Genomic DNA, 27,129 nt, shown 5'->3' on the forward strand with positions numbered 1-27,129 from the left:
GTAATGTGTAGAATGGTTGCAGTCCCTCCAGGTCCTTCGTGTGCAGGCGTACCCCAAGTATTGAATGAGAGGGTTCCAGTTGCCTTTCCTGGCCTCACACAGATTGTGCTAGAATGAGGAGTGTTTACTTTGATAATTCATAAATTACCTTTTGGTTGGCTCTCCTTTGAGAGCTTGCTGAGAAACTGGAGTCTTTAAGTCAGAATGGAGCTGAGTTTGAGCTGCCCTCTGAATAGTTCTTCAGTGTTAGTCAGGTTGTGTTTGAAAAAGGAAGGAATAAGTTTTGCTCGTAACTTATACAAACCAAAACCAATATGGATCAGATTTAGAAGTGCTAGGTCAACACTCCTTCTCCTGGATGTTAATGTTATAAACTGGAAATAACAAAGGGCTGTCTTCTGGTGGAGGTAGCAGAGTTCTGACATTTTAAAAATATATTTTCAAAAGTTGCAGGCACTCTCAGACAACTTCAGCTGCCAGTAACTTAAAACACAGTGCTGTACCTCCAACCCTTTGTTTGCATGTGCTGTATACATATGTATACATATGTATACATAAAAGTGATTTAGACAGGAAAGATTTATTTTATAAAGCAGTGGGCTGAAGGACTACAGAACTGGTGCATGTGTGTAGTGGAATTTGTTTGAGGGTGGGGGTATAGGACCATGTGTTTGTTTTGTTGAGGTTTTTTGTTTGCTTTGTTGGCGGTCAGGGAGATGTTTGCTTGTGGGGGAGGAGGGATGGGAACAAGTCAGCAAAAATGAATAACTGTGCAGGAAGCTCTATGTTAACTTTTTTCCGATGTTCAACTGGATTTGTCTTGTAGCTTTGTTGCTTAGTGACACTGAAAACAGGTATAGCATGTATGCTCCAGATTTATTTTGAAAACACAGGAGAGGATGTGGACCTGCACTAACTGTGAGATAGGAATGTTACTTGCGCTCCAGAAGAGCTTGGAAAAATCCACACCACTTTTGAGACAGCTGTTAGTTTGTAGCAGAGGAGAATGCCCTTGTTTTAGGTAACTTCACTAGCCCAGTGGTACACAGCAACACTAAGCATGCACACTCCTACCATCCTTCTTATATTTTCAGGATTTACACATACAGATCTGAGGTAGAAAGCCGCACTTAGAAAGCAGAACAAATCGTTCTGATTTGTAAGGATTTGCTATTATAGTGTATGCTATCATTGAAACACTCATTTACTATTATTTACTATTATTAAGCATGAATTTAAAGGTCTTGGGAGCAGAGGTTGCTTCTTTTGTTATATTTGTGCAGAATATAACAGTTTCTTCATGCTATCTCAGTCCAGAAAAGTATGTTTCGAATCAGTGTTCAGCATAATCTGTCCCATGTAAGTAACTGTAACATCTCTTTTGAAGGGACTCTGACATGGGGGGAAGAAAATCTTGGCAGGTTTGCACCATGTTCCTACGTTAGTGACTAACTGCAAAATTGATTCTGTTCTTTCATCAAATATTCTATTACTTGGTTTAAAAAAAAAAAGGAAAATAATTCCATCCGAGGGTGTTTTGCTTTTTTTAGAAATATATACATTGTAGAATGGTGTTTGCAATATATTGGAAAGCGTCATTTTTGTTTGGGTTTGCTAATTGCTTTACAGTTCTTAAACTGAAATGCTTATGAGAAAGTGAAAGAGGACTAATATGAAGACATTTCACCATGTTACTCTTGTATTTGAGATGTGATGACTGAGCAATGCCTTTTATTTAAATGTTCAGGAACAAATTCAGTTGCCCAGATACAGGCCACGTGAAATGTCTTGAATATCTGTCTGCAGCATGGACCATCTGGAGACCTGTGCCCTCCTGTAGCACCAACCGAAAGCCATGTGTGCCTGTAGAAATGTCTCTAGACAGTTGTGTTTAGGCAATAGAAACACACAATGAATCTGGATTATTTTTTTCTGAGGTGATGAAAGCTCTGCCCTGACCACAACTATGGCAATGTTTTTTATGTATCTTTGCTTTCCCTAATGAAAGGGAAAGATGCTGTACTCTGATTCTCAGGGATTATTAACTGAGCAATTATCTTCATTTCTTTTTATGTACTAGACTATGGATTAAAATGTTCAGTAAACTGTGCAGGAGGTGACTATTAAAACACCATGAGAATTTTGGGGAGGGAAAAATATACTAAAGCAGGAAAAGCACTGAATTGCTGTTTACCTCAGAACTGAAGACTTTAGTTCATACAACACTTTTTGTGAAATAACCCTCCCTCAAAATAACTGATACCGTTTAAAAAAAAAAAGTCTTCTTGAATCTGATGATGTGACATTCACACAGCATCTGCTATGAATGCTTATGTAATCTTCCCCCTCCGTTTTCTTCCAGAAATGAAAATGATACTGACCATGTTCATAACCATGAAGAACTGTGATCATTCCAAGTCATCACTACTCAACCGAATTCACCAAGCCTAGCAATGATGACCAGATGTTTAAGACTGAAATGCCAATACCAAACTCCATGTTAACATCTTTGGTCTATATTCCCTTACAATCTTTCTTGTTTATTTTTTTTATAACCACTTCTTAACAAACTTAGACTTTTTTTAAATGAAGTTTTAGAGGGTATGATCTTCTTTTTCACAAATATTTGCATTTTTGAAGCTGATTCTTGATTATATGAAAGTGAACACAAAAGAAGTCTGGAAAGCATTGTTCACTGGAGCAGGTAGTAATTGTGCAAAAAAGGGGATCTTAACTAATTTAGATATAGTGTTTTTTTCCAAATATTTCAAACGAAATCTTTCTGGAATAATTTACATTTTTTTCAGATTATTCAGGTAAATATATAGTATCACATAACAAAGATTTTTATAAAAATACAACATTTCCTAAAATTTGAAAAAAATATTTTTCTTTGGATAAATTTTATACTGATATCTCCTGTAACTCTTTCTGTTCTAAGGTTCTCCTCTCTGTGGGGCAGAGATGGTGTGGTAGTCTGTAGAGGAGGAGGAGTTACAAAGAAAATTCTTCTGACTGAGCACTGTGTTCTTTTTGCACTTTGGTGCCAATGCTCATCTTTTTGTAGACATTTTGCTGTCTGCAACATTCCAGATAAGGAAAGAAGGAATAACAAAATATCTTTCTCTTCTTCCAACAAGAGATGATCTAGGCAGCTTAAAACCTTAGTGCTTTTTTTTGTTACTGTGTCCAAACTTCAACACTTCCATTATTTGAACACGCCTGTAGAATGCTTGCTTCCTATTAAACCTCACTGCCTACATGTTAGAACTGACATTTCTGCTATTGAGAAGGTGTATGTTTCAGATGCTTTGTCTAATGGCTAATGCAGGTTTCTAGGATACTGAGTAAAAAGTGCGTGATGGATTCCATTCATAAAGTAATGAGACAGTACCATCATTTGAAACTGCCGTTTGAGAATGAGAAAACCTGTTAATTATTTTGGATTTTACTTTTTTTGTTGTTCTTGGGGGGGTTGTTTGTTTGGGGGTTTGTTTTGGTTTGTTTGTTTTGTTTTTGTTTTGCTGTTGACTCTGTGTATAGTTAAAATGCCAAATTAGATTTATAGCAGCTTGAAGTTGTATTAAGTGTTATTTTTGCTTTCTGTAATTCTATTATAAAATAAAGTTGTTTATTCTCTGTATGACTATTGGCACTCAGACATAAATTTGGTAATATTTAAAATGAGCAAATCAGTTTTGAGAAATGCAATTGTAGAAGCCACAGAACCCTGAGAAGGGAGTAGGGAGTAGTACAGATAGTCTCCAGGGTTACCTGAAGGGTGTCACAATTATCGATTGTCTTCTAATATATTAGCGTGGTTTTTAGGTGTCTTCCAATAAGCTTCCTGTTTTCTGTGGTTCAGAGAAGAAGAAATCTTAAAGACTCCAAAAAAAGAAGATTTGGACAGGACTATGCAAGTTAAAATGCCCCAGTTGACAAGTCATTCTACTGAGTTCATTGAATTAGAGGTACTATGATTTTAAAGTAACAAATCATACTACCTTTCAGTACAATTCTTTTCTCACTCATTTTATCAGTGATGTATTTTTGGTGCTGTTCTCAGTTTAGATTGCTGCCGTCTGTCAGCATGCTTGGTTAACAGAAATTCCTTTTAGTTTTGGCTTTGTATAATTTGGACACTGTAATACAACAGTAACCAAGATGTTCATTTATATGCATACAGGTGTTCTTAATTACATCCCACATTAGCCTGAAAAATACCAGATTTTTTAAAAAAAGAACCCCACCCAACCTAGTAACCTAAAAATACTACTACAACTCTGCACGAGCAAGTAGGTGGTCAAGAAAGTAGTAAATGTTGGATACATAGAGAAGGTCATAATGGAGATGTATTCATTTAAGGGGATGATTTTATGGATTTACATAAAAAGTGTGTAAGAAACAGCTTTACAAAGTCTTAGAGGCATTTTTGATGTTGTGTGGTATTAGTTACAGAACTTGTTTGGTGTGAAGAAAGTCAATTCCTTATTGAGTTGGATCTTTGGTTTGTTAGGCACTAGATCGATTCTGTTTTTTATTGCAATTGTATTTAATCCTTAAAACTGCAAATATAATATTTTTGAAAACAATACAACTTTCACTGAGAGATGTATTTCTTCAAATACTAATCAGAACCTTATATCGAGGGAAAATTTATACTTCTTTCAGCTCAGCATAGCTTATGCATAGCTATCGCTTTAATGGATTAAACGTGCTAATTAAACAGCCTTTGTCATGCAGAAAAACATAGCCCCCAAGTGTGATTAAACCTAAAAGTAGTCAAGTTTTAGAGATTCTGGTTGAAATTATTCACAAACTCTAGAATATTGTGCAATTCTGATGAGTTTTCATTGTTACTTTTTTATATACCTATGGCAAAAACTGCAAAATGCAACAAAAGAAATTGTTCTCAAGACATTTCACAAGCTGACTTTACAATACTTAGGCAATTCATTTCAAACACAATTACAAACCCATTTAATGAAAATCTGGAGAAGGTATTTGAGTAATTCTGCTTAAATACTGTTTGATAACAGTGAGTCATGTGGATCCTATATAAAAATACTTAATACATCTTTTTTATCATGATCACCTGAGGGTTCATACTAAATGTTAGAATTGTTCAGATTGTTTCCTTGATTAAGACTTCATAAAGGACAAGCAAGCAACTCTGGACATGGTGGGTTTTAAGAAAAAAATGTATTGCTCAGATCTATAAGCAACTGCAGTACAAAGTGTTTCTTGAAATATTCTTCTGCTGGACAACTCAGACGGAATGGCAACTTTTAGTTTGTCCACAGAAATCACCTAGATAAAATAAGATAAATGAAATATTATGACAGAAGTCAGAGTTTGTATGATTTGATGGAGGCCAGAGTAACAATTAACTGTACCCTTGACCAGGAAGCACTGGCAGCTTCTTAGCTTTTAGGCATGTTCACAATGGAAGTGGGCTACTTGGAGCAGCTGGTATCCCACGTTGTTGACCTGACTACACCTCTAGGAGGTTTGAAACTCTTTTGATTATCAGGCTGCTTTGCTGTGGTTTTGTTTAGTTTTGCTTTTTTTTTTCTTATGCTGCACTTTGAAAACATACTTGGATTAGTAATATTAGTACAAGTTACAATCGTTAGCAGTACTACTAATGACTGTAGTGTTAATTTATTTAATTTATTCTATTTAGCATGAAGGAACTCCAATGAGATTTTGGAGGTAAGTACATATGAATGGCTGCACTGGGCCATACTAAAGGACTACCACTCCCAGAATCCTGCTTCTGACCTAGGCTACTGATTGTTGCCTGGGGCTGTGTATAAAACAGAATAAGTACTGTACTAGAAACTAGCACTTCCTCAAATATTCTTACAGCTTTCAGCAATTTTCAAAGATTTATTGGTCTATCAGACTTCTATGTTCATCTGCCTCGGTAGATTTATTCTTACACATTTGCTATTTGCTTTTTCAAAAGCTTTTGTTCTGTAGTGTTATTTAAATGTATATTTTTTCCTTGTCCAAGGAACAATGTAAGATATGTTTTTAATGCCAGTAGCATGAAAACAGATGTTTCTTGGCACTATTCAGTAATGAAACTGAAAACAGCAAGGTCTGAGGATTTTCATGACATGATACAGAGTCCTGAATGTCAGATCGTCCTGCATTTTAGCAATTACTGCTCAATAAGCAGTTATGGCAAAGGCACCCAGTGTTTTTCTGTTATAATTCTTATGTAATACCTACATTGTATTCTACTCAGTAGCTGTAATACTATTTTACAGTAGTCTTTAGGAGTGATTAAAAAAAATAACACTTTTTACATCTGGAATTTACTATTCTCAGACATTTTGTGAAATCAACAACATTAATGCTAGGTTGTAGTAAGGCTTGCTAAACTTTACTTCTGTATCTTTACATGTGGTCCAGGCGAGTCTGTCTTTCCATAGATGGTGGAGGAATGGGTGTTTGAAATTGAGGGGGGTGAGAATGGAGTGGAAAGGGGAACAATTATTGTAACTTATGACCAATATCCAAAATCACTGATTTTTCTACTGGCAGCATGTTTCTTAAATGTAAGAAGTCAGTACTGTTTAGAATGGAAATACACTGATGAAGAACTTGATCTCTAAGAGTATCCTGCTGCAGAAGACAGTGAGCAATCTGTATTTCTAAATGTCCCTTATATCCTTTATGTCTTACACATGATCTTGCTCTGCCAAAGATAAATGTCTCCTAAATATTTCAGGAGTTCTTAATCAAACTTTTGGGCAGAGGCATTGAACAAGGACACCAACCAGAATATGGTTCTTACTCAGTATTCATCCAGATGCTGAACAAAATGAGGACTGTTCCTGACCCAAACAATTTACAGTCTGAGTGAAATCTCCAAAGTGGTCTGTGTGCTCAGTCAGGCCTATGAATTGCTTCTACCTGACTGACCACCATTCTCTGCCAAAAGAGACATGGAGTGAGGGTTACAGCAGGGACTGATACCCAAAAGCTGGAGGGCTTGCTCTCTGCTTGAAGTTGTTGGTGTGAGCAAACTGTAGGTAGAGGTAGATCATTAGAATCAGACTTCCGTATCTCTCTTCTTAGACACTGATATTATACCTGGCTCTAACTTTAGGATCTCTCCCGTTTGAGGTGTTTGACTGTTAGCTTACAGGAACTGTGGGTAATGGCTTTAAACTAAAAAACGGTAGATTTAGATTAGATCTAAGGAAGAAGTTCTTCACTACGAAGGTGGTGAGGCACTGGCACAGGTTGCCCAGAGAAGCTGTGGATGCCCCATCCCTGGAAGTGTTCAAGGCCAGGTTGGATCAGGTTTTGGCAACTTGCTCTAGGGGAAGGTGTCCCTGCCCATGGCAGGGGGGTTGGAACTGGGTGGTCTTTAAGGTCACTTCCAACCCAAACCATTCTATGATTTTGTGATTGATTTTGAAGAAGCCATTATCTATGTGACCAGGAGAACAGGCTTTTTATGTAGGTTCTTTCAATTGAATACATTCTTTATGTGGTCAATAACAGCTCTGTGAGTTAAGAGCACTTTTCTTAAGAATCTTTATGCATTACATCTTAATCTCTCAAGCTCTGTATCCTGTAAGTATTCATAAATACTTTGCTGACACTGTAATAACTGTCTGATCTTCTTTAGTGAACCTTACATTCTTTATATAATGACATAAATCCAAGTTTAGAAGTCCTAAAGTTAAACAGTGTGGCACTTTTTCATCATCACTGCCTTCATGGAATCATGATGAATCTTTCTATGAAAGCAGACTTATTCTGGTTGCTTAGTACCAGCATTTAAGGTATAAGAATAGAATTCATTAATGGTAGGAGCAGGCTAATATTAAGAGCTTTTAAGACTCTGCCTTTACAGTCAAGTCTGGATGTACTAGGTGTAAAGAAAGCATGCTCTGCTTTGGACTATGTTGCACTAGGCCTGCGAGGTAATGTAAAAGCCCAGGCGTGAGAGAGGAAAGGGAATATGTGCTCCCCAGTTTCCTAAGTGTGTCAATTTGCTGTCATGAATCTAAGGTCCACTTAACAACTGTATGATAGGGAGCATTTGTGATTTGAGAGCTGCCTTTAGAGTGTTTCTTTTCTTTTGCTCTCTGAAATGCATTGTATATGTTGTTAATCAAATAAAATTTGTGGTATGAGGTTTGTAAGAACAAAAAGACTGCATACATTGCTCTTACTGCAAAGAACAAGTTTATGCAAAGAATAAAATCAGAAGAAAACTATCTTAAACTTTTTGACTACAGGATATGGGGAAAAACACTTCTGGCATGATATTACAAAGTTCCGGTAGGATATCTTGAAACACCTGGAGAGTGATAATGGGCACCTGGTGCGAGTTGCCGGCTGAGGGTGGGAAACCCAGCAATCACGCTGCAGATTCCTCTGGCAGATGACCAAGATCAGCTTCTTTCTACTGTTTTTGTTCTTCCATGCTTCGCTGTGTTTCTTTTACAAGTTGCCTCCTTTGAAGTCAAAGTCCAAGTATCTTCCCTGTATTTAACTTCTGCTGTTCATATCAATGCTATGGCTTCTGCATAAATGCTTGTTTGTTTTCCACCCAGAGCCTTCTGCTGATTTCATATGGAAGGAACTACAAAGTACTTTGCACTTTTCAAGCACAGTTAATTAAAAAGAGGTTAGAGACTACTAGATCTAACTAGAGGTACTTACGTTTCAGCATCCTACCCTTTACTTTAAAAATGCAGAGGTAGCTCTTTGTAACTAACAAATAATTGGCTCTTCACCTGATAATGCAATGAATCTATTATTTGCATAGATATATATGTGGAAAAAATTATACGTTTTAAAAAATAGTATAGTATTAAAATGTGATGGAGAACTGTTATGTATAGTAAAGGTAATTGATGTTTGACTCCTTTCTTCTCATAACATTTGGTAAATTACACTATTTCTTAAACTTGTGGTCATGGCCTCTTTAATATTTACAAAATGATTCAAAGGAGTTCTCAAAAGGCTGTGAAAACTACCGTTCTGCGAAAACACAGATAACTCATACAAAGCACATTACCCACCATGCAAGAACATAGTGGATAACAACAACCAGCTGTAAGGAGAGGTAATTGCAGACAGCAATTGCTAGCAGGTAGGAACAGTAAATATCAGGGACAGTAAGTACAGTCACTTGTTATTCATCAGTTTGGGTTTAAATTTGAATTAGAAACAGAAGGTAAAAGGCAAGAGTATTTTTGAACAGTTTGAGTTGTATTTTTGTGGGCCTCAGCCAATCAGAAATACACTAAAACTTTTACATCTGCAGCTAATTGGGGAGGGGGAGATTGTGTGACAAGACACATCCATACTTACAGGTTTTTTATTTGAAAAATCATCCATTTATTCAAGGAGTGTCCTCAATCTAAAGTAGCTGTTTGGATAAACACTGATTGCAATTTTCCATGGTTTCAAAATTTGTCACCATCAATCAGCAAAGTCGTTTTGTTTCCCATCAATGTTATATTTTGTTTCCAAACTCTATGGGAAGTATACTTTAGAAAACCTACACTCTTTCCCAAAGTATACACGTAATGAAAATAAGTCAGTTCCCCCTCATCACCCTTCTCAATTTCCAGATGTCACTGCTTGATATGAACTTGCTATTTTTGCATCTTCAATTTAATAAGACTGCCTGCCTTGTATGTGCAGCTCAGCTCTCTCAGGAGCTTGTTATATAGTTTTCTTCCTTGTAGGCTAGCAAAGGACTAGTGAGCAAGGTGCTTTCTCTCCCACCGAATCCTGCGTCATGTAAACAAACTGATACAGTACATTGCAGGAGGTCTCTGGTGTCTGATGAGGGGAATAAAGTACTGCTCACTTGGCCTCATGGGACAGAGCAAGACTGCTACACGGCCTTTTTGAATGGCAGCAGCTGTTTCGTTTGTACAGCGCGGCACTAGCTTCTCTCCATTTTGTTCTCCTCTGTGGTATTTATCTACAGCTGGTTATTTTTAAACCTGCAGAGCTGAGCACTGGTTGTAAGCTTGCTTCCTGAGACATGAGACTCCCTTAAATGTCATTCAGTTCCTGCATTTGTTCACTTTTTTCCCAGATCTCCACAGCTTCTGCTGCTCCTTGCGATAATCCAGGAGGGTGTTTCTGGGGTCATGCAGCATGGCCAGTTCCTTATCAACTGGAAGATAAACCAAGCAACAGAAACATACGTAAGAATGTGCTACCTTGAGGTGGTGAATTTTTATAAAGAAAAGGAGCTGGTGTTTATTAGTATGATTTTTATGAAACTGAAGGCACATGAGTGGTGCAATATTATCAATTTCCATATGTTTTTAGAAAATCATCTGGGGGTGACAGACAGCCCATGCTTATGCCCAGTGAAGCTCTGATACAAACTCCGCTGTTAGCAGCAGAAATACCCTATCCTCAGTGCCTCTACTAGCTTTCAATCGGAATAAAACTCCTCAACAACTGCAAGGAGAGCATCGAACCATAGACTAGTTTGGGTTGGAAGAGACCCACAGGGCTGGCTCCGCACAGAAACACACAAAAAAACAGACGATGTCTCTGAGAGCATGGTCCAAACACTTCTTGAACTCCAGCAGGCTCAGTGCCATGACTGCTTCCTTAGGGAATCCCAGTGCCCGACCACCCTCTGGGTGCAGACCCTTTCCCTCACACCCAGCCTGACCCTCCCCTGTCCCAGCCCCATGCCGTTCCCTCGGGTCCTGTCGCTGTCCCCAGAGAGCAGAGCTCAGCGCCTGCCCCTCCGCTCCCCTCGTGAGGGAGCTGCAGGCCGCCATGAGGCCTCCCCTCAGCCTGCTCTGCTCTGGGCTGAACAAACCAAGGGGCCTCAGCTGCTCTTCATACATCATGCTCTCCTGACCCTTCACCATCTTTGTAGCATTCCTTTGGATGCTCTTTAATAGTTTTATGTCTTTCTTAAACTCTGGTGCCCAAAACTACATGCAGTACTCAAGTTGAGGCTGCACCAGCAGCAGTAGAGCAGGAATTAGTGTTTACTGAAAATTCGCTTTCTGTTTTACTGTGGCAGTGCCGTGACAGCCCAGACATCCCTGAGCTGCCTGTGGTATAAACAGAACAGGAACATAAGCCTGCATCTTCAAAACAGGGTAGTGTCATCAGAGGCTAGGAGAGTATTTGGAGAGGGGTGGGGAATTGGAGGGGGAAAAAAAAGGTGAGGAGAAAAAAAAAAGTCTAGTTAGCATAAAAAATTTCGTCAGACGGTAGATTCCCCTGTCATCGTCAGTTGTTCAGAGTAAAGTTCTGTGGTTTCGTTTGTTAGGCTTAGATTTATTCTTAAGAAACCTTAAGGGGATAATACCGAAATGAGTTTTGATGTATTTATATGGACCTTCTCTCTTGCTCTATAGAGAAAAATGAAGAGTGCTCATTTGACAGTGAAACAAGGCAGCCTTGCTTGTAGTAATGCAAATTTGTTTTATTTATTTTTAATGGGATCTAAGGAAATGGGTACCCAGGGCCTACCGAATTTTTGCGGCTTTGTTGAGAAGGACTGTTAGCACTTAAAGGGGTCTGTTCGCAGGCTTATTTTTTAGTTACGTGGCTTGCCTGATGGCCTGAAGCTGCCTCAGATCGCCTGCTCAGGGAGAACTGCTCACCGTGATTCATGAGTAGTCTGGAGGCCTGGGTGACGGGCTGGACTCTCCCCCAGATCAAGTGAAGGAAGGGCTTAGAGTTAGAGCTGGGACAGTGATGTCCAAAGTGTTAGACAAGAATGAATCTCCCACCCTCCTTAGAATCCCACCCAGGACGCTTCTGATGTGGAAATGGAGAATTTCCTTCCATGGAGCCCTGGGCAGTCAGGGATTTCTCTTACTTCATCCTCCTTAGCTAGGAAAGGGAGAAGTAAGGAAGCTACCTTTCCTTCCTTACTTCCTTCCTGTTCCTTTGACAAATTCCCCTGCCACCCAGATCATCCACCTCTCTCTTAAAAGCTTGATTGCTACTCTTAGAAAATTTAGGAAATCATTACTTAAACTCCTTACAAATCCAAAGCTATAGGCCAGTCTGTTTCAGTGGTTGATCATGCAGCACAAACATGAATGTCTGTGGGGTTTTTCAGATGGATTCTTTTGGTTTAATGAAAGCATTTTCTGAGCCTTAGCAAAATGCCCATACCCTTGGGATCTGTAGCCCACCTCCTTTTCCTGTTTCGCTCAGTCTTAGCTGGAATAGAAAAGCAAGAGAAACGCCACGTAAAAATGAGTTCAGTAGTATTATTTCATTCAGTTAGACAGCTGGTACTTATCACAGATAGACACTGATTATTTGCTGAAAGAGAGAACTCCTGTTTTTATCCAAAGATGAATGCAACAATTCCATTAGCTTCTATTCTGTTTTTCCTAAGACAATCTTTCTGAAAGTGATAGAGCTCTCAATACTTAGGTTTCCTTCTCCCTCGTAGATACTGAATTGTATGATGTTTTGGCACCAAACCATTTTTTGTTGTTTGCCAGCGTGTGAAAAACTGTCAGCGGTTATAAATTATCCTTGGAGAGAGGTGAAGGCAGAGCTGAGTTAGTCATGCAGAGCAGGCTTTCCTAGTTGATTAATTCAGCACATCTTCAACAGGAAATGTCTGAGTTTTAGCAGCCTGAAGGTAGCTTGTGGTGTACACTTGTATGCAAACAAACACCCTTCCTCCTTGCAAAAGCCTCAGTTCTAGATGCCTGGAGATATTATGCAAAATAAGAAATTAATTCATGCTACATTTGGGGATATTGTGGCCTTTCCTACATTTAGAACTGTGGTAAATTGCCCAATTTTCAGGTTTTCAGAAGATATATTCAGGACAGAACAAGTTTAATGAATGTACCACTTGCAGGGCTTGATCTGGAATTCAGGCAAGGCTTCTTCCCTAACCTTGCAGTGGTTGGGTAAATGTAGCCTGTTGCTGTGAGGCTCACCTTGGGTCAGCTCTGGGCAAGCGTCTTGGTTTCCCTGCAGAGCTCTGCAGGCAGGGTTGTCCTAGACAAGTCTGCTTTTGAGATCACGGGTGAGCTGTTGGAGCTGAAACCTGCAGTACAATGCATCATGGACATTTGTCCCTCATGGGATTCGCATCGAGCTACACCAAGAAGCATGCTGAAGTTTACTGAGGAAATCTAGGATGTCACTTTAGCTTCTCCAGCACTCCTTAAGGAAAAAAGGTCAAAAGGCAGCTAATTTCAGGAACAAGCTTAACTAACGTCTGCAAGGAGGGGTTTTGGAAGGGCTGAAGGAAAAAACAAGATAAGGACTGATATGAATGCACTCTGGGACAGGCCTTGGCAGTTTTTGTTTAAGATTGGAGGCTTAAAATGAGAGCGGCATGTGTGTACATCAGCTCAGATTGAGCAGTCTCAGACTATATATCAGACCTAGCTGGGACTCAAACCTGGAAGGCATGAAAACCATCCCATTAAAATGCGGTGGTCTGATGTGCAGGGATTTCTTTCCTGAAAGGAATCCCCTGCCTGCTACAGCCATAGCCCTGTGTCTTTGTGCAGGACGCATCAGATCCTGTGAGGACCCCGGTTTGCAACACTGGTGTGAGGTTTGTGTCACTTGCTGTGCGTTCACCTGGGTGGGCAGGCTGTTTCTTCTGCTGCTTTTACTGTAAAGATGGATTTCGGAAGCAAATATAAGCTGATTTTAACATAGAAAAATTAAAATGGCAAATGTACATTCACGTACCAAGTAAGAACAAATGCATACCTTTGAAAGAACGCAGAGGCACACTCAGCAGCCAGCTATTGTGGGGTGTAGCTGCTGGCAGCTTCATGCTGAAGACTCACACAGAGAAAAACAATCTTTGCTCTAGCCGCCCTATTCTTTTTCTCTATTTGGTTGTCTTTTTGTACTGCATCATAGGTAAAACTACAGAATTTTCAGTGAGGATTCAATCTGAATTCCAAACATATTTTTATAATATTTTTTCAAATCGGAAAATGGCTTAAAATGCAGTACAGCTTCAGAAGAGTAGGATCATTGTTCTCTTCGGTCTAGTTAAGAGTACAAGCCTGACAGCAGCCTGTTGAATGAGAAGTTTTGTCTGCCTACCCACTCTTTCTGCCTGAATTGCGACTCACCTTCTGATAGTTGCATCCTGAAATAGGCGATGAGCATCAGGAGGAATAAAGCCACAGACATGAAGATCCAGCCAAAGAGAATGCAGCCGGGTAGCTCCCTTACAAACACGGAAATAATGTAAGTTAGGCTCATTTCTTCTGCAGCAGCCTTGCTGAATAAGTTTCTTCAGCTCTGTAAGTGTGGAGCTGATTTATCCTGCTTTCTTCCTTTTTTTTCTTCTTTTTTTTTTTCTGCATCAACATTCTGCCCTTTGCTCAGACTATTATCACTTTTTGGACTTTGGTTTGTTTGTATAGGCCCGTGATTCTTAATAGGATTGGAGGTCACTTGTAAAGTTACTCAACCATGGAGTTTAAAAGTGCTTATTCAAGTAGTGTAGGGCTCTGAAACCTTTGGATATGTTGGGCTGGGCGCAATATGTAAAGCTGCTGCCTTTTCAGCAGTATGGGCTCTGTCGTCTGCTAATATACATGCCATTCTGAATAATAAGCATACTCCTTCCAGATATATTAGTGATTATTATTTACAATAGACCTCAATTGTTCCCTCAAGGTGAAGACCCTGTTATACATACAGGTTGGAACACAGGCATACATGTACTCTCTGTTCTGAAGTTTTCAGACCAAACCACTGAGGCAGGCACAAGTGAGAGAATGGTGCTGTAGCAACAGCATTTTTTCCAAAAAGTAGCTGCTGAACAGCAAAATTCAGGAAGGATTCTTTTTTTAGAAAAATCAGAAATATCTGATTCTCAGGGACATACATGCCAAAGAATTTATGAACCTTTTAAACATCCAAGTAAGCAACTGGATTTGGGGTGTTCAGTTTTTCCCATCTGGTCACCAGTCCATAGCAGAACTGTGTCTAGGACGCACTGATAAGTTTAGAAAGAATACTAGCCATAATATATCCCTTCCTTACACCTTCAGATTTATAAAACTGTCACCTCAGTAGATGTGGCATCTTGATGTCACCTGGAGACAATGCAGAGTCTTGCCATTTGACCTGCCCGCATGCTTGAATCCCAGCAGAGACATGCTTCAAGTTGTCAGAGATCAGGTTAGTCTACCTGAACATCCAATCTGTGGCATATCGCATCTGATGCCCAATGAAGGAAGGTACCAGGTAACATAAAGCATTATGGTTTTGTGGCTTCAGCAGATTGTTATGACACGGACAAAAAATCTGGCCCATTTTACGAGCATTTGTTTAATACCTACCAAATCTGAAATGGGACTGTGAGCTCAAAACGGAAACTACCATTTTAATAGCAATTTTCTCTGGATGCCCAGCAGTGATGTAGAAGATTTGACTAATTAGGCAGGTGGGTAGGCTGGAGTTAATGGAAAATGCAGTGGATTTGTAGTGAACAAATGTGTAGTGTCACTTGTAATGAACACGTTACTTCTGTGTTCACTTTGTATTCTTTATCTACTGTATTCAAAAGGCAACTAATCTCACCTAGCAATTGCTTTAAGTTTGTAGTTTTATTTGAGCTGTAACGTATCTGGCATGAGATCGTTCTTTTGTGACAAAAAGTGATGGAGAATATCATGTTTGCAGACAAACTTCTGGTTATGTTATTCATCTGCTGTTTTGATTAGTAGAACAAATGGAGCGTGCCTTATTTCTTACTTATATCTGTTTGGCTTTAACTTCTAACCATTACATCTGATTCTGGCTCTTCCCACTAGATGTTTGACCTCATTCATAAAGTGTTTTATGATCTATGATGAAAAGCATGGATTAAAGGCCAGGTGGTGGGGTTATTAATATTATTATAGGGCCATCTGTGGCCAGATAATTCCCTCCTTGCATAGATACCTTCAGCTATGATCAATAAATTCCCTAAATTCTTATTTTACATAAAGTTAACTCAGATTATTTTTTTTTAGACTATTTTGTATGTTAGCATGCCAGTCTGCAAAACAGTTGCAACATTTTGATGAACCCACTTCTGGATCCTTTTAAAAATTCATCCCTAAATGATATTCTTAATAATAATAATAATTCTCGAGCAATCAGAAAGTTCTGGCTGAATGAATGAAGTCCGTGACCTAATTCCAAGAGCTCTGGCATTGCAGAATGAGCCCAGGGAGTATTTGTCTCTGACACGTGCATGGCTCACAGTGAAGTTAACAGGAACCACATACCTTTATAGAAGGGCAAAGCAGTTACTTGGATTTTTTAATTGTTTTCTCCTTGTGTGCTTGAGAGATTATAGTGCTTTCTATCAAATGAGAGACGCAGAGGATGATGGAGCGTGTCGTTACCTTGCTTGTCACACCTGATGGTCCTGGGGCTGGACAGATGATAGACTGCAGAGCAGACAGCTTTCGGATGGTTAATTTCTCCCTAGGAAGAATGAGGAAATTCTCAGCCCTTCACATATGTACAAACTCTTTGTCAAATGACAGCTGTCACCTCTGATCATAACAGTTATGGGAGGAACAAAACTTTGCCAATGGGAAATAAGCACGTGAAACAAGCTTCCATATTGAGGCAGGACAAATGCAGATAGAAACCAGATTACATGTATTTTTACAATGAGGGCAGTTCATTTTCTGCCTCAGGTTGTAGCAGCATTTCAGTCATTAGCAACTCTAAAATCTGGACCAGATGACTTCTTGAGATACAGGTTATAGCCAAAAACGGAGTGGATTTGGGCAAGCCAGCACAGCAGAGGTTGGACTAGCTAATTGCAAGCAATCTGTCAGACTGCCTGTGAAGGTCACAGCAGTAAAATTCACACCTCTGCTGTCAGCTGCCTCTGCCCTGCTAATGGACAGAAACCCTCTGTGCGTGAAGCCACGTGTCCCCTGGCAGTGGCAGTGACATCTTCTCTGCTGCCATGGCAGTGCTGCTTCACCCAGCTGGGCTTTCCACCTGGGCAGCTCCCGTGCTGGAGTGGGAAATGCCCTGTGTGGCTCTGCTGGGTGCAAATATGAGTGCATTCGCCTACCAGTCAGAAGATAAGTGGAAAAAAACCAGCCCAGGCATGGATTAGTTAGGCAGAAACATATGGTTTCCTTGATGACTAAGAGCATTTTGGAAAATAGACAGGTTCATGAGCATCGCTAAAACGTCCCTTACCTCCCACAAGTCTGAAAGAAGCAACCGATTGCTCGTCACCCTGCTGGTGCTCCCAGCCCTGCAGTGCTGGGAAGCTCAGGCTCACGGGAAATCCTGCCATTTCAAAATTTTCCTTTTGGCTTGAATCAGAACAAAAATTTAATTTCCTGTGAAATGGAATTTAGGGAACATTAATTTTAAAGCCACTAAAAGTCTTATTTCATCTGTGTCATTTTGATTATTTACATAAAATATGAACACATTGAATTCATTCAAACTTTAAATGACTCCCTTCTCCAAAAACCTGCCAAATAACATTAAACATAATGAACATCACATCTACCTTGTTTGAAAAAATGACTTCAGCTTCTCATCTTCGGAGGGGTGTGCATGTGCTAATGAACACTTCCTTGTTGAATATTTTGATTTAATCACAGTTTCCAGTGGAAAACATTCTCTTAAAACTTCCATATAGCTTTCCTCAGGAATATATAAAGGCAGTGTAATACCCGCTGGAGCCCAGGGGAAGGAGTAAGATTTGCCTGTGAAGGCTCAAGCACAGTAAACAAAAGAAAGTCGTTATTGCAGGTGTTTGAGAGCCTTTTGGGCAGCAACCAAAATGTTCATGTTCACTGAGGACGAATGGCCAACACGCACGTCAGCCAAGTGATGGCTGAACTTGTGGAGCTGAGATTGCGCTTTCCTAGGGAAAACAATAAAAAGACTGCTGCAAAACTGAGACTTGGAACCTTAAAAAAAAAAAAAGTAAAAATAAAAAAAAATAAAGAAAAGAAAGGGGCTTTGGTTTCTTGGGCTATCAAGCCAAAAAGTTCCCTGAAAAGTATATTAAATTTATTAAATTTTAATGCTAAATGAGCATTTAGATCTCATCTTTCTCCTGTATGCTCTTGTTGTAACATCAAAACCCTCTTCAACCTAGATTCAATCAAGTAGCTTGGTATCTTTATCATTACAGGCAATTTCACTTCTTTCCACATCCTTTGTAGAATCCAATAAATTGTTTAAGGCTAGCTTTCCCCCAGAATATCTAACCTTGATTTGAAATCATCGGTGGAAGGAGAATTGTCTGCCCCTTCCCCTAGCTTGTTCCTGGTTTAAAATGCCAGCCTCGCATCAGGCTCAGAGCTGGCCACACTTCCACTTCGAGCTGCTCATCCCAGTTGCCCATTCCTCCAGTGGGTCAGGGAGATTTGGGGACATGGTATCTTTTCCCTGTGAAAGTAGATATGCCCTGCGGTATCACTTCTCAATCTCTCTTCTGTTAAACCGCACACACTGATCTTTAAATTCCTTATAGTAGGATTTTTATTTTTTTTTTCACCAGTCCTTGAAACATCCTTGCAGCTCCTTTTGTATGCTCTCCGATTTTTAAAGTTACCTTTTGCAATGTGAGCATATCAAAGGCTTCAATCTCCCTCACCTGTGACACTGAAATGTAAAATCAGGTCTTTACTCCCACGTGCAGCTTGGCTGTTCGCTCACCAGGAGGGCTTTTTGGCCACAGCTGCTGGAGCAGTTTGGTGGCAGTGCTGTGCTGCTTACTTGCTCTGCATCTCCATCCACCAGGATCCGGTCCTCCAGTCGGTGGGGATGACCTCTTCATCGTATTTCTAGGTGTAACACTTGGCTTTGGACACGTGACAATGCTTTTTCTTGCAACGAACCTAGTTTCTCACAAATGATCCAGATCACAGAGCCTAACTGCTTTGTTATCCTTTCTGCTCAGCACTGAGCCTTTGGTCATCTGCACGGTTTCGGTGTGGGGACTTCACATCTACTTTGTTTTTTCTCTTCCTCCTACTTCATCTATTTCCACTTTGTGTCTCCACATGGCAAGTTGGTTCAAGTTATTGATCCAGCTGATAAGCTGCAAGTTTCTGAGCTTTGAGGGAAGGTAGCAACTGGATTATTTTTAAAGTGGCTTCATTTTCTGATTGGGTTTGCTGTCTGGACATCCGTGAGGGGACGCTGGCACAGCCTGTAAGTCGTGCAGAGCCGGGTGAGCACCCGTTGAGCCCCTTCCGAAAGTGAAGCGGTTGTGCTGCCAAATGCCTAACGGTAGCCTCGCTCAGAGCACTGCATGCAGCAAATCCCCTGTGGATATGACTGCAGCAATTCCTAATTCATTACTCGTGTGCCTTATTGATACAGAAAAGTGATTACTTTTGAATGAGCACATTGTGTGTTACTAATCCAAGCGCCTTAGGAAATCTAAGTATATTGAAGCGGTGGTTGCCTTTATCAAACAAACTTGTAATCTCATTAACAAAGTAACAGTTATTTTGCATAAACCATGCTAAGTAGCTTATTTATATTCCAATTCTCTATCTGTTTCAACAATCTTTTCATTCCTCCTGCCTTGCATTTATTTTTCCTACCTATAACTAGGCCAGATCATTTGAATGTTGGCATGACGATAATGGGTTTCTAGTCTCCTGGATGTTATGCTTGAGAGTTATGAAAAATTAGCATCAGAGAAATAAAGACCTGCTTGGCTAGCTTCTAGTTCCCTTCCAGGATTCCTGCTTGTCAAAGTGTTTCTGTTCAATACCGGTTATTTCAGTTTCTGTTTTGTTAATGATCCTCCTGTATAGGTGAATATTAACCTACCCTTGCAAAATCATCTGGCAGCGGTGCCAGTGCATGAGACTTCTTTCCAATTACAAACCAAAATATTTACTTTCTATCCATTATTAGTTAAACCATCTGGATATGGCCTCTTTTTTACAACTTGGAAAGAATGAAGAAAAAAAAAATTGTTCCTAGTCCCTTGACCACAGCCTTTTCCATGGCAAAAGGAGCTGTTAGTGCCATTTTTCTGTCTTTGTGCCTCAAGATGTGCTGATTGCAATCTTTTCTTTTTCTTCTCTTTTTCTTCTTTCTTGCTTGAGGGGGCAGAAAAAGCATTTCTACCTGCTGCCTTTCCTGTTTAGCCAATAAGGACTGTTGTTCAAGTCATGCTTCTCCTTGTCTGGCAATAGGACCTTACAAAGAGTCAGTAAATGTTTCCTTAAGAGCTTTTGTTCATATTTATGTTAAACATAAAATTATTAAGTATGTTAGATGTGTTATTAAGTTAACAAATATTTAATCTTTTTCCACCAAACGATTTCAGTTAAAAAGATCAGCTTTTGGAAATAGACATGGGAACACATGAAATTAACCTGTGTTCTTGCTAGAGCAGCCCACAGCTCACCTCTAACAGGACTTAACCCTGATCACTGCCCTATGAACAGCTGTCCTTGGCCAGTGTGCTGGTTTTTCCCCTGTCCTCAGCACAACCCAGTCCGACACAGTAGCTCCATACAGCTGAATCCCATGTCTGGTAAAGGACCAGAGATCTTCAGAAAACATATGCTTTGTCTTCTCTGCCCAAGACTTCAAGCAGCAGTGTATTAAATGGAAGGGTGTGTGTGTCTTTTTAAACAAATGCTGCAAAATAAACCCAATCTCCTTCCACCCCATCTCTTGGATGGCTCACAGCTGCCTCCTGGTGTGCCCTTCTTTCTGATCAGCAAAGGGGAAATCAGTGTAACGTAGACGGTGCAGGTAGGCGTGTGGTAAAAAGCTGTTCTGCTCTGATATTCCAGAAGGGCGGAGCAAGGTTGCAGTGGGAACAGTTGTGAGGTGGTAGCACGGTGTTGTCTCTGTCTTACCCATGACCCCTGTCCCCTGCTCTGCTCGCAGTTTGCTGCATTAGCACTTGCTCACGGACAGGTCATTTTTCACCCAGCAACATACAAAGCAACATGCTTGACAAAATGTACATCGAGAAAATGGGCCAGATGCAACATTTATCTGGTGGCCCAATTTGTAATTGATCCTGAACCTGCAAGTTAAGGAGTCCGTATCTGCAGAGCTAAATACCAGAGCAAAAACTGAGTTGATTTTTTTTTTTTAACCTGCCTGATTTCAAATGTGCTATGCTATTTATTGGCTCTTGGTTAGCTAATGCTTCCTGATATTACTTTGCAACATCGCTGCTGCCCTAGCAGCGCTATAGCTCAATGCACTTTTCTTCTCCCTCCTCCCCAGAGAAGAAACAGACGGAGAGCAGGCTCCAGGTGCAAGATATCCAGTTGTGCTTTGCAAGCCCAAGAGGCTGAACTAAATCAGACCTGGGTGTGCCACAGCCAGGAAGGTCTTACATGATGTCATCTGGACGTGGTCCTGGGCACCCTGCTCTAGGTGGCTCTGCTTGAACTCCAGAGGTCCCTGCCACCCTCTGCCACGCTGGGACTCTGTGCCTCTCCTGGGCAGGCTGACTCCAGCTCCAGCTAACCCAGCGCTGAACCAGTGCAGCCCCAGCATGGATGGTGAGGATGTCTGCCCAGCACCACAGGTTTTTTTTTAACCTCTGTGCACAAGGTACTTTGGGTAGAACTAATGCAAAAGCTGTGTTTTGTTCGGTGGCAAAAACGTGTGTGATGTGTAGCTGTATTAGGTTTGAAGCAGGGCTCTGCAATGTTTAAAAAAGAAAAAAAGTCATCTTCCAATTCAGAATACGTCTTGAGATGTTAGCTATTGGTGCCTCTTGTGTGCCATAAAAGCGGTGTCAGCTATGAGCCTTCAGCTGCTTTTCATGACTTTTCAGGACCATTTTGCCATTGCTCAGTTTCAAGGTGCCTATTTGACGTACTTGGATAAAAAGCCCAAGTTTTCACGGAGGTGCTAGAGTTACAGGAAACTCAGGTCCACGCTAGAAGTGTCTGTGTCACCGTTGTCAGTAACATACATTTTTAAAGTTACTTGTTAAAGGTGTGACAGACATTTTCTGCAGGTTTTCACTTTTCTTTGCAGCCAAACATCAGGGAGATGCATTACTGGTTAAACAGAGGTGAGCTCTGGCTTCCTCAGAAACTTATCGGGGTGCGGCATAATGCAACCTCACTGAAAATAATTCATGGTGAAACAGATACTAGGGTGGGTAAGTCAGCAGTGCTGGAGAGCGGCGTATGGGGGTGTGTGCAGCTACCTCCTCTGTCACCGTGTCTGCAAGGAAAGAAAACCTCTGAGAGAGAAATTTTCAGCTTACCCGCTACTGTTAGCAAAAGCCATGGTTAGTTTAACGTGTTTTGTCAGTTATCTAGTACTTGATTAACGTGACATGAAATAAAATGGCATGAGCACATATCACTCTCTGTTAGGGGTTCCTAGTGAATGCTAATTAATTTATCATTCCACTTTCCATGCTGTACATTTACACAGTAATGAGCTGTAGCCATCTGCTGGCATGAAATGATCTTTTTTTTTTTTCTATCCTTCTTTCTCCCCAGAAAGGAGAAGGGCAAACAGCCCTTCATGTTTTTCCTGACAGTGTAGCATATCCAGAAGACCTTATGCTTAACCCTGACACTGGCATCAACAAATGCTAATTTACACAGCAGACTTTCTGCAACTATGTAAGACCAAGGAAAGAGTTTTTAAGCTTGTGCTGCTTGATGATTTAAGCTAGTTACTGTGAGCATTTTGCCTTGGGGAAGTTTGTGTAGTGTTTTAACAGAACAGTATCTGTACTTTTTCTTGAATGAGGAATCCACCGTAAGGGTTTTTTCACTCATTAGAGTGATAAGGTAAATACAATTCATCTTTGCCAGAAATCTGCCCTATAGGCAGCCGCTTCTCTAGCATGAATGTGCAAGTGCATAGAGCTGTGACAGCGGCATAAGGGCACTGCAAACTGATAAAATAGAAAGAAGGGGAAATAATTCAGACAAACGTTTCCTGTTTGAAAAAGGTGCTGCTGCTTTGAAAATATGTAACCACAATTTTCCAACTTCTCAGATTGTGGGGCCTATTTATATGGAAGATGCTGATGGGCCTTGCATGAACGGATCTATATAAGAGCATATATACCTGTAATGGGGAGCCAGACTATATAGCTGGTTTGTATATGTACTTCAAGACACTGATTGAACCTGAAGGATGAGTGAGGGGAAATGAGATCTTTTTTGCTTTAAATCGCAATTAAAAGTTTAATGACTGAGTAGAGGAGGGTGAGGGCATAGTTTGCTTATCTTGTAAAATCCGAAGCTCAGAAGTGCTCTTTTTTTCTGTTCTTTTCAATGTTATTTAAGACTTGGACTAAGCAATAACCCAGTGGTGATATAAGCATTCATTTGTGATAAAATGGTGAAGCAATTTGTGTTTGACTAGAAACTCAGACTGGGCTTCAGAATCTATTGTGAAACCCTTTTGTTGAATTGTAATTGATTTTTGGTAAATCAAAATTTTCAGTAAAAGAATGTTTTGACTAAAAAATTGCACTCCACCTCTATTTTGGTCCTTTTTCTTTCCCTTCATGACCTGTCACTGTTAACAACCTGGATGCTCAGACATTGACTTTTGCAGATCAAGAAGAAAACACAAAAATGTCCTTTAAAATATTTGTTTAGCCACATCAGAAGTTTGTAATAGAATATGTCCCTTAGTGCAAGGTATTCTTGCTTTTCAAAACCAGGTTGTATTTATCCAGGAATTGAGTAATCCTATTCCTGTATTCTTTTATTAGAGTTTCTACTAATTTGCCTAGTGCAGATGGCAGGTTTACCAGTTCTTTACTCTGGAGTTCCCCAGGTCTCTCTTAAAAATCAGTGTGTTTTTTGCAACATCAAGCCCTGAGGTACCAAGGCAGTTTTAAATGAACAGTTGTCCACCGGTGTTGAAACCTCACCTATTTCATCCTTGATTTCTTCAAGAACTTCTCAGGGGATAATTGTGATACGTTAGTGCTCTCATTTTAACACTTTTTTTCAGTAACCTCTGCAGCGACTTAAACTTTCAGACATTTGCTGCCCCACTATTCTCCACCAAAGAGTTCCGGAACAAGAATCTCCCCAGCTTCATCCACAGTGAATACATATAAAAGGAATTCATTTTGCTTCTACACAGTACCTTGGCCCAGGCTTGCCCTTCTAAAGATGTCTGATCTTTGTTTAAAAAGTACGTTGAGTACTTTGACTCCTTGGAGGAACAGAAGTCACAAATGTCAGGAAGATCAAACAAAAAGGATGGGCAGGAAGAGCTGCAGGTGTGTTTAATGTACTAAACACACTGAAGACTCTAACACAGTGTGCTATCAAATAAACTTCAGTTCATATGGATTGAAAAGGGAATGAACTCAGAGTAGCACTCTGGCTGCTCTCTGGGTTTGTGTGAATAGGTAAATTTTTATCTGTCCTGTCAACGTGAGGTGGTTAATTGCTCTTCTGGTGGTCATATGCCTGGGTAGTAATCAGAGAGCAGTTGTGCATTCAGAGCCTGCTCTACACAGTGACTTTTTTTTTGTGCATGTGTATGCATGCATGGATCCAAAGACTATAATTTATCTGCCTTGAGTGTCTGGACAGTTTTATTGTTTATAACAACAGAAACAACATGGCATCTGCAGATCTACAATCATCTGTAATTATCGTTGTAGCATGTGTCTTCTCTTGTAGATTAAAATGCTTGCAAGAAATTAGTGAAAAATACACATTTCTAAGTTTTCTGATTCACTTTTTTCCATCGCCTCTACAGATCTCTCTCCCACACAGTTTCTTTCAGTCCTGCTGCTTTTATCTTGGTAGCATTATCTGTTTTCGCTTATCGTTAGTCGTGTGACAGCAACCTGCTGATTTTTCAATGGCTTCCAACAGCATTTATTATCTAGCACTCTTCTTCAATCAGTAGATCTCAGAAGCACAGTGCACTCAGGGGTACTCAGATAATGGGTTACAATCAACGGCATTACAGAGATGTGTTCTCCTATCTTTCTGTAGTACTTATTTGTTCATTTGGCAGAGAGTCATAATACCAACATTTGAAGTTGTAATAGGGTTTTCTATCTAAGGGTCCCCAAGCGCTTTGCAAAGCACTGATAGATTCACTGTCCTAGATGTGCTAGGGACTCCAGTGACTCTTGGGAACACTGGGATTAGCAGTTCCTATTTTACAGCCATGGAAGTAGGATTTTACCTTGTCTTAATAAATCTGTAGTAAGAAAACAGCTTCTTTATTTTCTAAGCTTTTCCCAAGGTTCCCTTGACGGAAGAGAGACAGGACACCTGAAGCCAGCAGATTTCCCTGGAGCTGCCTGGAGGCAGAGGTGAATCCCATGTAATGAGAGTGCCAGGGTAACTTACTACCTTTTTAGTTGGTTGTAGCTAAAGAATAAAGAAACTTCTTCCATATCACAAATCAGTGTGGAAAAGGTGGGATGGCACGTTGACCAGAAGGTAACAGGGGTGTAGTTTAGTCGGACTGTCTGTCCGAGTACAAAAGAAGCACAAAAAGAAGAGAGAAGGCAAACTGAAGAGATGGAGCAGCAGTCTTTGTGACTCAGGCCTGAGAGAAATTGTGTTAACAGCAGTGCTGGATACTGAGAAGTTGGAAAAGCAATGAAATGTTTTGCTATCGTTTGATTACTAAACAGAATCGTGTCTCTCAGACATAAATAGACAGTCCTCTCCCTAATTCACTTCTGTAAATAACACAGCAGGTTGGGTGTGTTCACTACCAGCTGGAGTGGAACAGGGACAAAAGAGCAGCACCTACAGCCCCCTGGTAAAAGAGAGCAAGGAATATGTATGCTAATTCGGTAAGGCTAACTTCCTGCTTGCTAGGAGTAAGAAAACTGAGTTTGAACACTAGTAGTTAAAAGAAATAATTTTAAAAATAATGCAAGGGGACTACTGTACATTAGGTATTGGCAGTATTCCAGTACAATTTAGGGAAATTTACCTAAATACCAAGTCTTCCATCACAGGTTAACAAAACCAAGTTAACATTGTCACACAAAGAAAAAAAAAAGTTTAATTGAAGTAATTTGCTGTACCTTTTTAAAAGTTCACAGGGTACTGAGAAACTTTCAGGCTGGAAGTGTATTTGATATGAAAATTTACTTGGAAAAATTAAGCTTGTTTCAAAATGCTCATAGAACGTGATACTATTACCTTGTTGATGGGTCGTCTCGCTGAATATGGCATATTCTTTGTTTGTAAATGTATTATTTGGGCTGAAGTGAAAAGGAAGGACTCTTTCCCCCATTGCATTGACCATTTTATGCAGGTAACTGCCAAAGGAAAGCTGAGAAGGTAACTTGTTTCATTTGGACATCTGCTTGTTTCACTTGGTGAATTATTGTTTTTTCTCTGCCAAAACACATTTCTTCATTTAATTCCCCCTCCTGCAGGGCCTTGTGGCTTTTCTCACTCGGTGCCGCTCCATTTGATGATCATTTAGGTACAGTCTCTGGACAGCTATAATTCTCACCTTAAGCATTGTTGTCAGTATTTGTGAGTTTTATTAAGAAATCAAAGAAACAGAGCAGGAAAAGTTTTCAGAAAGCTATCTAAACGATGCCTCTCCTCTGAGACAGGGTCAGGAACACCTGCATTTCTTAAACACATCAGAATAGTTTATCTGTAAAACCCTCTGACACTGATGTTCCCATATCCTCCTGAGGGTTCACCTTCCTGGATTACCGTGTAATAAGTGTCATGCTGTGACTTTCCTACTATCTAGCTTAAATTTCCCTTACTCACTGAATTATTTTCCTAGCCTTAAACAACTCTCAATCACCATATTTTTTGACACAGTCTGTAACATTGCAGCCTGCTTAACGCCTCCTTTCATTCCAGTTTTAAAAAAGTGATTTTTTTGCCATTTTTATACCTCATCTTTTAAATTTTTATAATCGTGACTATTTTTCTCTGAATTCTACACAGTATTTTTATATCTTTCTGAGAATGAGCTGCTCCAACTCTGCCTGAAGGCCTCAAGCCCTGTCCAGAGCACAGAAATGCTCTCCGTCTTGCAGTATGGGTCTCGGCCTGGTCAGAACTGTTCATTTAATAACAGGTCTGTCTGCCTGCCACTTCTGGCAAGTGTCGGCCTTCGAAAGGAATAAGCCTTGTAGTGGAAAAGGGGCTAAGAAAGAGAACATGTGGG

At 40.1% G+C, this 27,129-nt stretch overlaps 1 protein-coding gene and 1 long non-coding RNA gene across 23 annotated transcripts in view; one reads left to right on the top strand and one right to left on the bottom strand.

The window, feature by feature from the left end:
* EPB41L2 (erythrocyte membrane protein band 4.1 like 2) overlaps positions 1-3,643 on the top strand; it is a 113,166-nt gene extending 109,523 nt beyond the window's left edge. For all 22 annotated transcript variants that reach the window (XM_080583834.1, XM_080583824.1, XM_080583823.1 and 19 more), the window contains one exon: positions 2,363-3,643. The gene's annotated coding sequence lies outside the window, so the exon portion shown is untranslated. The remainder of the gene's footprint in view (positions 1-2,362) is intronic.
* Positions 3,644-8,191: 4,548 nt separating this feature from the next.
* LOC308191467 lies at positions 8,192-15,160 on the bottom strand. Its single transcript, XR_013948016.1, has 2 exons — positions 14,106-15,160; positions 8,192-10,168 (listed from the first exon to the last, which is right to left on the bottom strand). It is a non-coding gene; the product is annotated as an uncharacterized lncRNA (long non-coding RNA).
* Positions 15,161-27,129: the final 11,969 nt, after the last annotated feature.

The sequence above is a fragment of the Anser brachyrhynchus genome, assembly GCF_964034855.1.
Source record: "Anser brachyrhynchus genome assembly, chromosome: 3".
Classification (NCBI taxonomy): Eukaryota; Metazoa; Chordata; class Aves; order Anseriformes; family Anatidae; genus Anser; species Anser brachyrhynchus.